Here is a 10,426-nt window from a genome sequence, read left to right as displayed (position 1 = left end):
AGCCTACAGAGCTGTGAGAAATAAATTTCTGTTTTTCCTAAGCCACCAAGTTGATGATGTTTTGTCATAGCGGCCTGATCAGACTAAGCCACCTAGAAAAATTTCTGATACAGAAATAAGGAAGACTGAGTGTGGTGACTCAGGCCTATAATCCCAGCACTTTGGGAGGCCCTGGTGGGAGTATTGCTTGAGGCCGGGAGTTCAAGACCAACCTGAACAACATAGGGAGACCTCCTCCATCTCTACAAAAAATAAGCAAAATTAACCGGGCATAGTGGCACGTCTCTGGAGTCCTAACTACTCGAGAGGCTAAGGTGGGAGGATCACTGGCACCTGGGAGGTCGATGCTGCAGTGAGCGGTGATGGTGTCACTGCACTCCAGTCTTGGGGATACAGTGACACTGCTGTCTGGGAAAAAAAAAAGAGAGAGAGAAAGAAATAAGGAAGGTTGTAGGCAGATCCTGTGAAAACTTTCCATTCAGGATGAGCCAAAAAAAGAACGAACTAATGAAATAGAATTCCCATCAGATGTGAAGGTTATGGGGAGATGGGAGTTTATTTTCACTCTGCCTTAGGGGATGTACAGTCCTTTGGGAGAAGGAAAACTTGAGTAAAATATTGAGTCTCTAAGGAACAAAAGATAAATCATAGTCCAGGGTATAAATACAAAGCCTTCATCTTGCTTAAACCTGAACCATATTCCCTAGGGAAGTGGCTGAGGAAGCTTCAACACTATATATACCAAGGTACATTATATCATTAAATTGACATTAAATCTATTATGTCCTACCACGTGACAGAAAGGATAATAACAAAGACTTTTTTTTTTTGTCTGCTGCTAGAGAGGAATCAAATTTATACTAAAAATAATAATGTATAATTCAGAATAATTTTAGGACACAATGAAATTTAATTCTGGTCTGTATCTTAGAATTAAAGAAACTAAAGCCTCAGAGCTTGAAATTGCCCTTCCAGGACGACGGTGGCAAATACGGATAAGAAAACACTAAGGATTTCTGGCCTAAGGAGGGTGTTTCTGAATTCCATGTACATTCGTGTCTTCTTTGTTTTGAGATGGAAGTTCAGGGCTCAAAGATATGGCATTTACATTCCCATTCAATGCTGTCCTGATAATCAGGTGAAACCAGTGGAAAAATCTGTTCAAAGGAGCAGATAACGTTCAGAGACACCAGTGAACCCAGTGGTTGAAGTGTCTAACCAGTAAGTTCCCTCTCCATAGACAGAACTCTCCGTGTTCTAGATGTAGGACGTTGATTCTGTGACGTGGGGCAGTCACGTGACCTCTCCTAGACTTTGGTCCCTTGCTTTTGGATTAGAAGCGATGTTCTTTGTTTCTATGCACCACCTGAGTCGAATCTACATTAGAGGCCAGCACCAGGTTGCCACGGCCTCTGCCTTTAAGCTTATTGGTGATGAGAGGACTCAAGTGAATGAAGAAGTGAAGAAATGAGGGATAAATCATTCTGCCCTGGTCCACCCTTCTCCCTTATCCCTTTGTCTTTCCAGCAGTCATGTTTGCATGTGGTAGCACTGGCCTTCATGCTATTAGGCTAAAGTGATGCTACTCTCTGCTGTATTTGGCTACCTACAACTCGATAAAGGAGAAGTCAGTGTCACTCAGTATCATGACAGCGGTAAAGGCAGATTATGTGAGTCCATATTAGGCTAGTCTCAAATAATCCCAGCATATACTCTACTCTTATGGGAGGAGAAATTGTGGGAAGAACTGTGTTGCTCTTGAATGGAAGCTTTTTTATCCTGTGTCCACAGATACCCTTAGAGAAGAATGGTTCCTGGAAATGACTCTTTCATGACTCAAATCATTTTGCTGGGGTTAACAGAGCAGCCAGATCTCCAACTCCCTCTGTTCTTCCTGTTTCTAGTAATGTGTATGGTCACTGTGTTGAAAAATTTAGGCTTGGTAACTCTCATTGTGCTCATTTCATACCCTCACACCCCCAAGTACTTTTTCCTCTTTAACTTGTCCTTCATAGACCTCTGTTACTCTTCTGCGTTTATACCCAAAATGCTGATAGACTTCATAACAGAGAAGGATATTATCTCCTACATGGGGTGCATGTCCCAGCTTTTCTTTTTTTTTATTTTTGATATTTCTGAATGCTATGTGCTCACCTCAATGGCCTATGATCACTATGTCACCATGATCACCATGTAGCCATCTGTAACCCACTTTTGTATAGTATTGCCATGTCCCCTAAAGTGTACTATCACCTTATGCGGTTTATACTTGCTGGCCTTTTCTAGTGCCATGGCCCACACTGGATGCATGCTGACACGGACCTTCTGTGATGCAAACACCATCGATTCCTATTTGTGTGACATCCTCCCTCTGCTCCAGCTCTCCCGCACTGGCACCTACATCAAAGAACTGGTGGCTTCCATTGCAGTAGCCATCATTTTCCATTGTCGCCACATTTATCTCTTTTTTTATTTTATTTTTTTAATTTTTTTGATTTTTCGAGATGGAGTCTCGTTCTGTCGCCCTGGCGGGAGTGCAGTGGCGTGATCTCGGCTCACTGCAAGCTCCGCCTCCCGCGTTGACGCCATTCTCCTGCCTCAGCCTCCAGAGTAGCTGGGACTACAGGCGCCTGCCACCTCGCCCGGCTAGTTTTTTGTATTTTTTTAGTAGAGACGGGGTTTCACCGTGTAAGCCAGGATGGTCTCGATCTCCTGACGTCGTGATCCACCCACCTTGGCTTCCCAAAGTGCTGGGATTACAGGCGTGAGCCACCGCGTCCGGCCACATTTATCTCTTGTGGTTGCAGCCTCTCTATCATCCTCCACATCAGCTCCAAGAAGGGCAGGTCCAAAGCTTTGAACCCTTCAGTTCCTACCTAATTGCTGTTTCTCTGTAGTTTGGATCGTGTGCATTTATGTGTCTCAAACTATCTTCTGTTGGGTCCATGGATGAGGGAAAGATTTCTTCCGTCTTTTACGCCAATACAACTCCTTTGATGAACCCCTTAATCTACAGTTTGATGAATAAAATGTTCAACTTTCCCTGAGAAAAAACCCTAGTAGGAAAAAGTTTTGACTAGAAACAGTATCTTTCTGTGCATGTAGTTTTAGGACAGGGAGCTTCTGTTGTTATTTAGGATATTTTCGTAGTACTCTTCTTACCTTATTTCTTACTACAGTGAAGAAAATTGGAGTCTTCTCTCAATAATTTGTTTCCCCTTTTCATAGAGCATGTTTTTCTCCTTTCCTCGTTATTTGTATAATTCTTTTCTCCTCACATTTTTTCTTGTATAGTAGTAGCATTAGGGAAGAAATCTATATTTTTATATTGTCATTTTTAACATTACTCTTTCCTCTAGGAAAAGATAAATGGTCTGCAAATGATCAAGCAAATTAACACTTTCGAATCACTGTGTTGTCAGAGGGGTGGAAATTGTTATTCACCGTTTGCCACTGGGGGTGGAAATCAGACAGTCTGTTTCTGCTACCATCTTTCCACCCTCTTCTGGGCAAACATATGTCTCCTTTAAAAGCTAGAGATGGAAAGTTTCTTAAGGACTAGTAAGTATAACCTACTTTGCAGCTTTAAACAGCATAGATTAAGCGTTTTTTTTTTTTTTTTTTTTTGGCCATATAGTTTTCTTATTTATTTCTACACACAAACCAGCACATAAAAGAAGAACACTTTTTTATTACATGGGTGGGAAAGTGAAGATCTTCACGGTAATGATTTACTTAAAGTCACACAACTTCTTAATGAAAAAGTCTAGACTAAATATTTTGCCTTCTGATTTCAAGTCCACTGCTCTTCTTAGTGTATTTTGTTTCTGTTTGACTATTTTTTTTCAGTTAACATGGAATATAAGAAAACATTTCTAATTTGGAAATTGACTGTGCTTTGTTCCAGAATTTTACATAAATTTCTAACAGAGTGGGTATCGCTTCTTTGATGTTTGTTTAGGAAAATAGTTTGATGGTTCTTATTGTTGGGAAAGATGACATCTTTTAAGCTAGTATAAAGTCACATAGAGAGGTGAGTTTTTCAGCAAATAAAAAAAATGACTTTGAAATGTTATCAGGATCATTTATTTCAGAGATCTAGGCATGGGAGTGAAAAGGACCCCAAGAGACCCACGGCTGATAAATGAAATCGCTGTATAGAGAATGGTCAGCAAGACTGCAGAAACCACTTTCATTTTCTGTTGTTGTTTAATTTTTTTACTATTTCTAATTTTTGTGAGTAATCTGAATTTATATTCTAGTCTGTGGAGCACTGTATCTTGTATTCTCAATTAAGCTTAAATAACAATTATAATATGCACATGGTATTACTATTTGGGGAATGCAAGTGGAAAAGCTGTTGCCACATTTGTGGAGAATCAGGTAGAGAAGGAATAGTAACTTCTTGATTAAAAAAAATAGTGAGTGGTGTTTGAAATTCTGCTTAGGAAGACAGAATTTAGAAAGTAAAATGATGGAAAGTGAAATCCCTTATTTAGAATTATCTCCTTGGAGGCTCTAGCGAATTGTGGAGATCATAAGATTTATCTTAGTGCAGTAAAAGCTGAAATTGCTTGATATTAATCCCAGAGGTCTGGGAGTCCTAGGAACAGCCAAATCACACTTGGCTTTTCTTGGTTTTCATGTGTTCCTTCCATATGGATTTTAAGCTATGAAAACCTCAAACTGTAGCTGAGAGAGATATGATAATTTGAAAAAAAGCTGATTTACCAAATTTAACAAATCATATCAGTCTTTTCTGGAATAGGAGGGTAGATTATTTTTCCTTTGGGCAATCAGACAAAAATATGACTACTCAAAAATCATCAGTCTGATATGGAAATCGACAACTATTTTCTAACATAGCTATAATCGTATTTACTATTTTTCCATTTTTCTAATCTCCATTCAATATTTTGGTACTAAAAAATTTAGCTTAACTTGTTCGTCGGCTTGTTGTTAGTTTTTGATGTTCAGCATTGCTAAATTTTTGACTTATGGTTTGAGATGGCCGCCACTCATTCCTGATTGCTGACCCTAGTATCAACATGCCTGATTTAACCCTTAACAAATTCTACTCTTATAAAATAGTTGAAATTGGTTGGAGGTTTCCTTTCATCATTTCTTTTATTTGCTGTCCCTTTTGATAAAATTATTTTCCTTAGTTAAAAAAAAGTATTTAAATAAGTAAATAATATCTGTGCTATTTGGTATTCTGTGGACATTTCAGAGGTGTGTCCATACTTTATGTATTTTATCACTGTTTAAAGTGGCCAAAGAGGTGGATTAAACTGGGTCACTGATCTTTCATGTGAAGATCCTCAAAATGCAGATGAAATCAGTTCTATTTTCAGAAAAGATAAATTAAAAATATGTTCTAATCTAAAACTGAGAAATCCCATAAATCTGGCACCGTCGATTTTTCTCTCTAGCGTTGGGACATGTCACTCAATGTTAATTAAGCTTTGCACCAGATCAAGTATGTAGTTTATCTGCAGGGCTTTGTTGTGCAAAAGAAATACTTTCTTCTTTTTTTTTTCTGAGACGGAGTCTTGCTCTGTCACCCAGGCTGGAGTGCAGTGGTGATCTTGGCTCACTGCAACCTCTTCCTCCCATGTTCAAGTGATTCTCCTGCCTCAGCCTCCCAAGTAGCTGGGATTACAGGCGTGTGCCACCACGCCTGGCTAATTTTTGTATTTTTAGTAGAAACGGGGTTTCACCATGTTGTCCAGGCTGGTCTCAAACTCCTGACCTCATGATCTGCCAGTCAAAGTGCTGGGATTACAGGCGTGAGCTCCCACGCCCTGCCAAGAAATACCTTTAAACATTAAGTTGTCACTCATTGTCATGAAATGTTACATCTGAGGGCAGAGACTTAATCTTCCTCAGTGAGGGCGAGGCTGGTGGAATCACTTGCACTGTTTAAAGTCCTTCTGCCATAGAGTTGAATTAACCCACTGCAAACATCAGTATCGAGACATGTCCAGGTGTTGTAGTTTCTCTCTGGAGGAGAGTTGTACACAGTTTCCTCTACACTGTCCCATCTGTCAGTCTCTGTGCTCCTCAGGGAGAAGTGGGAGGCAAATGAGGGAGGGAATCTTAGATCCAGTGCCACGGATGATGGGTCTGGTGCATAGAGATGTTCGTGGCTTGTTACAAATCACAACATACAGGTGGTAGAGCTGGGATCAGGACTTGGGTGTTGGATTCTAAATTGATCAGGGTTTTATTTTCTTTTTAGTTATACAAAATTTTTCTACTTTAAACATCAGTTAATTATGAATATTATTTTTAGTAAATAAAAGTGTCTTGAAATACAAATAAAAGCAAAATACTCAAATAAGCAAAAAAGTCTTATGAGTATTCTTCATATTTCATATTTCATAGTTCTGTGATTCAATTTAGAATATGTGAGTGTGTTCTTATTTTCTTCTGGCCTATACAATAAATAAAAAAATAAGAATGACCTAGATAAATCATGATTGTTATTGGTGCTTACTAAGTTCCAGGGTGGGCAGTAAGTTTTTACATTTAATGTCTTATTTAATCTCGCATTAATGATAATTGGCAGACACTGATATAATGATAGTTATATGATTATATACCAGTGTGGCAGAGATTACTGCTGTTCACTCTTCCTCCAAAACATACATTTCCCAGTCTTTCTTGCAGTGTGCTCTTGCATGCGACTGAGTTCCAGACGTGATGCACACTGTTGCAAGGCCAATGTGTGCCATTTCCACCTTCTCTTTGTCCTTCTCTCAGCAGGATACAGATGACAAAGATGCTCTAGTTAGTTATAAAGTTATAAAGCAAAGCCATAGAGTGACTGCCACACAGTCAGGATGGGAAATGTTAAAAATGGATGGAGCTACGATCAAGAAGGGGCACATGGAGGGCCCTGGGGTGCTGGCGATTTTTTATTTATAGATCTGTATGGTGGTTAAAAGCTGCTCTTTTTATAAAAATTGGTTGAAGTATATACTTTGTACACTTTTACATCTATATCATCTACATATATATATATATATTTATGCTATGTTTCATAATACAATAAGTTTACAAAGCCCAAGCTCTGCTTAAAGGGAGCAATTAACTAATCCATAAACAGAGATTGAGAATAAAGGCTCGAGTTATGGGAACAGCTTGTTAATACGGAATGGTTTATACAGAAGAGGAACGGCAGAAGTAGTATAAGACATACAGAAGAATCCAGTGCAAACCAGGGCAGAGAGTATTCTCATGTAGTAAGTACGAGATGGGGGATTTCCTCCAGTGTCTACAGGAGGATAAAAGTCAATATACAATCCCATTATATACATTTGTAGTATATCATATATCATTGTGCTTAGCTTAAGGGCATCAGAATGAGGGCATACATATTTTTTCATATTATATAAGTTCATTTGCCCAATGATGGCAATTTACATCTTTCAATAATTGGTCTATTTCATTGGTTTGCAAATTAAATAACTGTAAATTGGTTCATAATATTCCCTTATTTTCCTTTAATGTGTGTAGGCTCTGTAGCCACATTCTCTGATGTATCTGATATTGCTAATTTTTATCTTTTCCTTTTCTGCCCAAACTGTCTAGTTAGAGGAATATCACTTTTATTCATGTAAAAAACACAGCTTTCAAATGAGCTTATTTATATATTCTTCTTCTGTTTCCCACTTTTTCAACCATTATCTTTACTCTTTTATTTTCTGCTTATTTTGAATTTAAAATGTTTTTTTCTTGACATTTTATGAGATAGAAGTTTATGTCTAACTTGAAACCTCTCTTCTTTTCCAACATAGGCAGTTGGGTGCCATAAATTGCCATGTAAGCATTGTATTTAACTATGTTTCATGTATTTTCATATGTTGTATTTACATTTTCAATCACTTAAAAATATTATCTGATTTCTGTTTTATTTCATGTTTTCATGTATGTAAAGTTTACTCTTTTTTTCTGGAAACAGCTTTATTTAGATAAAACTAACATACCATGTAATTCGCACATTTAAAGTGTGCAATGCAATGGTTTTGGCTTTACTCACAGAACTGTGCAACCATAACCATAATCAATTTAAGAGCCTTCATGTCACCTCCAGAGGAAACCCCAAGCCGTTTAACCACTGTCCTCCTATCTTCCACTCCCGACCCTAGACAACTACCCATTTACTTTCTAGGGATGTTTTGTCTGTGGATTTGCAGCTATGGACATTTTATATCCCTGGAGTAACATAACATGTGTTTTTCGTGACTGGCTTTCCTCACTTGCCATAACATTTTCATGGCTCATCCATGTTGTAACTTATAAATGTGCTTCATTCCTTTATTTTATCATATAATATTTCATTGTATGAATATGCCACATTTTGTTTACCCATTCATCAGTTAATGGATATTTGGATTTTTCTAGTTCTCGGCTATTATGAGTAATGGTGCTAATGAACATTCATGTACAAGTTTTCATGTGGACATAGGTTTTCATTTCTCTTAGGCACATAGTTAGGAGAGAAAGCACTGGGTTATATGGTAATTCTATTTTTAAGGTTTGTGATACTGCTAGACTGGTTTTCAAAGTGGCTGCGTTATTTGATATTCCCACCAGTGACAACTTCTTTTACAACCTCATCTCACCAATGCTTATCTTTTTGAAATAATTATAATTATCCTAGTGTTTGTGTGTGGTAATATTTCATTGTGGTTTCGATTCACATTTCTCTCATTACCAATGATATTGAGCATCTTTTTCTGTGTTTATTTGTTTTTTTAAATATCTTTTTGAACAAATGTTTTATCAAATCCTGTCCTTATTTTAAAATTGGGTTGTCTTTTAATATGTTTATGCTGTCACAATACTCAGTGTATTCAGGACACTAGATCCTATCAGATATATGATTTGAAAACGTTTCTCTTCTGTGGATTGTCTCTTAACTCTCTTGATGATGTATTTTCTGATGCTTTTTTCTGAGAGTTTTATTTTTTTATTTTTTATTTATTTATTTTTTATTATACTTTATGTTCTAGGGTACATGTGCACAACATATTTTATAATATTACTTCTTAAATTTAGATGCATGATTATACTTTCAGTTAATTTTTATAGTGTAGGTGTCCAGTTTATTATTTTGAATATGAACATCCAGTTTTTCCAGCACCATTTGTTGAAAAGACTGCTGTCTCCATTTAATTATCTAGGCATCCCTGCCAAAAATAAAGTGACCATAAATTATGTGTATGTGTGCTTGCGTGCATGCATACATAATCTAGTAAGTACAGTGAATTTGTGTCTATTCTCTAATTCTTTAATTTCTTTCAATTGTTATTTACATGAGCTTCTTACTACACTGGCATCTTTTTTTTTTTTTTTTTTTTTTTGAGATGGAGTCTTGCCCTGTCATCCAGGCTGCAGTGCAATGGCGTGATCTCGGCTCACTGCAACCTCTGCCTCCTGGGTTCATGCAATTCTCCTGCCTCAGATTCCTGAGTAGCTGAGATTACAGGCACTTGCCACCATGCTCAGCTAATTTAGCATCTCTTCTTTAAGGGCTATTATTCCCGTTGGTTAACAGACAAAAATAAAGGCAGAGGTGGTGGTAAAATGCTTTCAGATGACTATATTCATCATTTGTTATCATCCAGAACAGGAAGAGTGAAGGTGGGGAGGAAAGAGAAAGAGTTTTTCAGTGCTTTCTTTTCTTGAAACACTGAAAGAACTGCCTTAGCTTCTAAAACTCATGAGCTCAAATACTTTTCATGGTGACAGAAGGGGAAGTGAAAGGAGAGTACAAAACAGTTATCAAACTTTTCTTCCACCAGATTGCATTTTATAATATTTTCTTCAGTTGTTAAAATTAGACATATATTCCAAGAATCTTAATTGAGTTTTGAGTCAAAATTCAATGCTCTACCCTACTTAAGAGTCTTCATTTGGATTATTCCTTAGAACATCTTTTTTCTTTTATTTAGTACAAATCTTGTCTAAGTCAACAGTTCCCATCAGAGGGTGCTATTTACCTATGTTACTACTCTAACATTAATTTCCACGAGAAAATGTCCACGCTGTGATATGGACCTACTTCAGCCACATAACTACATGCCTTAATTCATAGGGAGCATTAGCTTAATTTTTCACACTGTATTCATTTTGGTACAGAAGAAAATTCTTATTTTTTATGGCAATTGAAATTTGTAGGGCTTTCTCCTGAAGATCCAGTGTTCCCTCTGTTTTGCCATGGATTATATTCTGAAATATGTAGCGAATTTTAAGATCTAGCAAAATTTCCCCTCCCACCAGCCCCTGGAAACTCATAAATACCCTACTCTCTGCTCCTATTAATTTGACTATTTTAGATTCCATGTCTAGGTGAGATCATGCAGTGTTTCTCTCTATGTGTCTTGTGTATTTCTCTTAGCATAGGTCCTCCTCATTT

General features: G+C 37.3%; 1 pseudogene; it reads left to right on the top strand.

Annotated features, from left to right (window-relative positions):
- The first annotated feature begins 1,579 nt into the window (after positions 1–1,579).
- On the top strand, positions 1,580–3,047 carry LOC112605981 (annotated as a pseudogene).
- Positions 3,048–10,426: the final 7,379 nt, after the last annotated feature.

Source organism: Theropithecus gelada, chromosome 14 (genome assembly GCF_003255815.1).
Source record: "Theropithecus gelada isolate Dixy chromosome 14, Tgel_1.0, whole genome shotgun sequence".
In the NCBI taxonomy this organism is placed as follows: domain Eukaryota; kingdom Metazoa; phylum Chordata; class Mammalia; order Primates; family Cercopithecidae; genus Theropithecus; species Theropithecus gelada.
The sequence above is the reverse complement of the archived record's forward strand: the minus strand, read 5'-3'. Positions and strand labels throughout refer to the sequence as shown.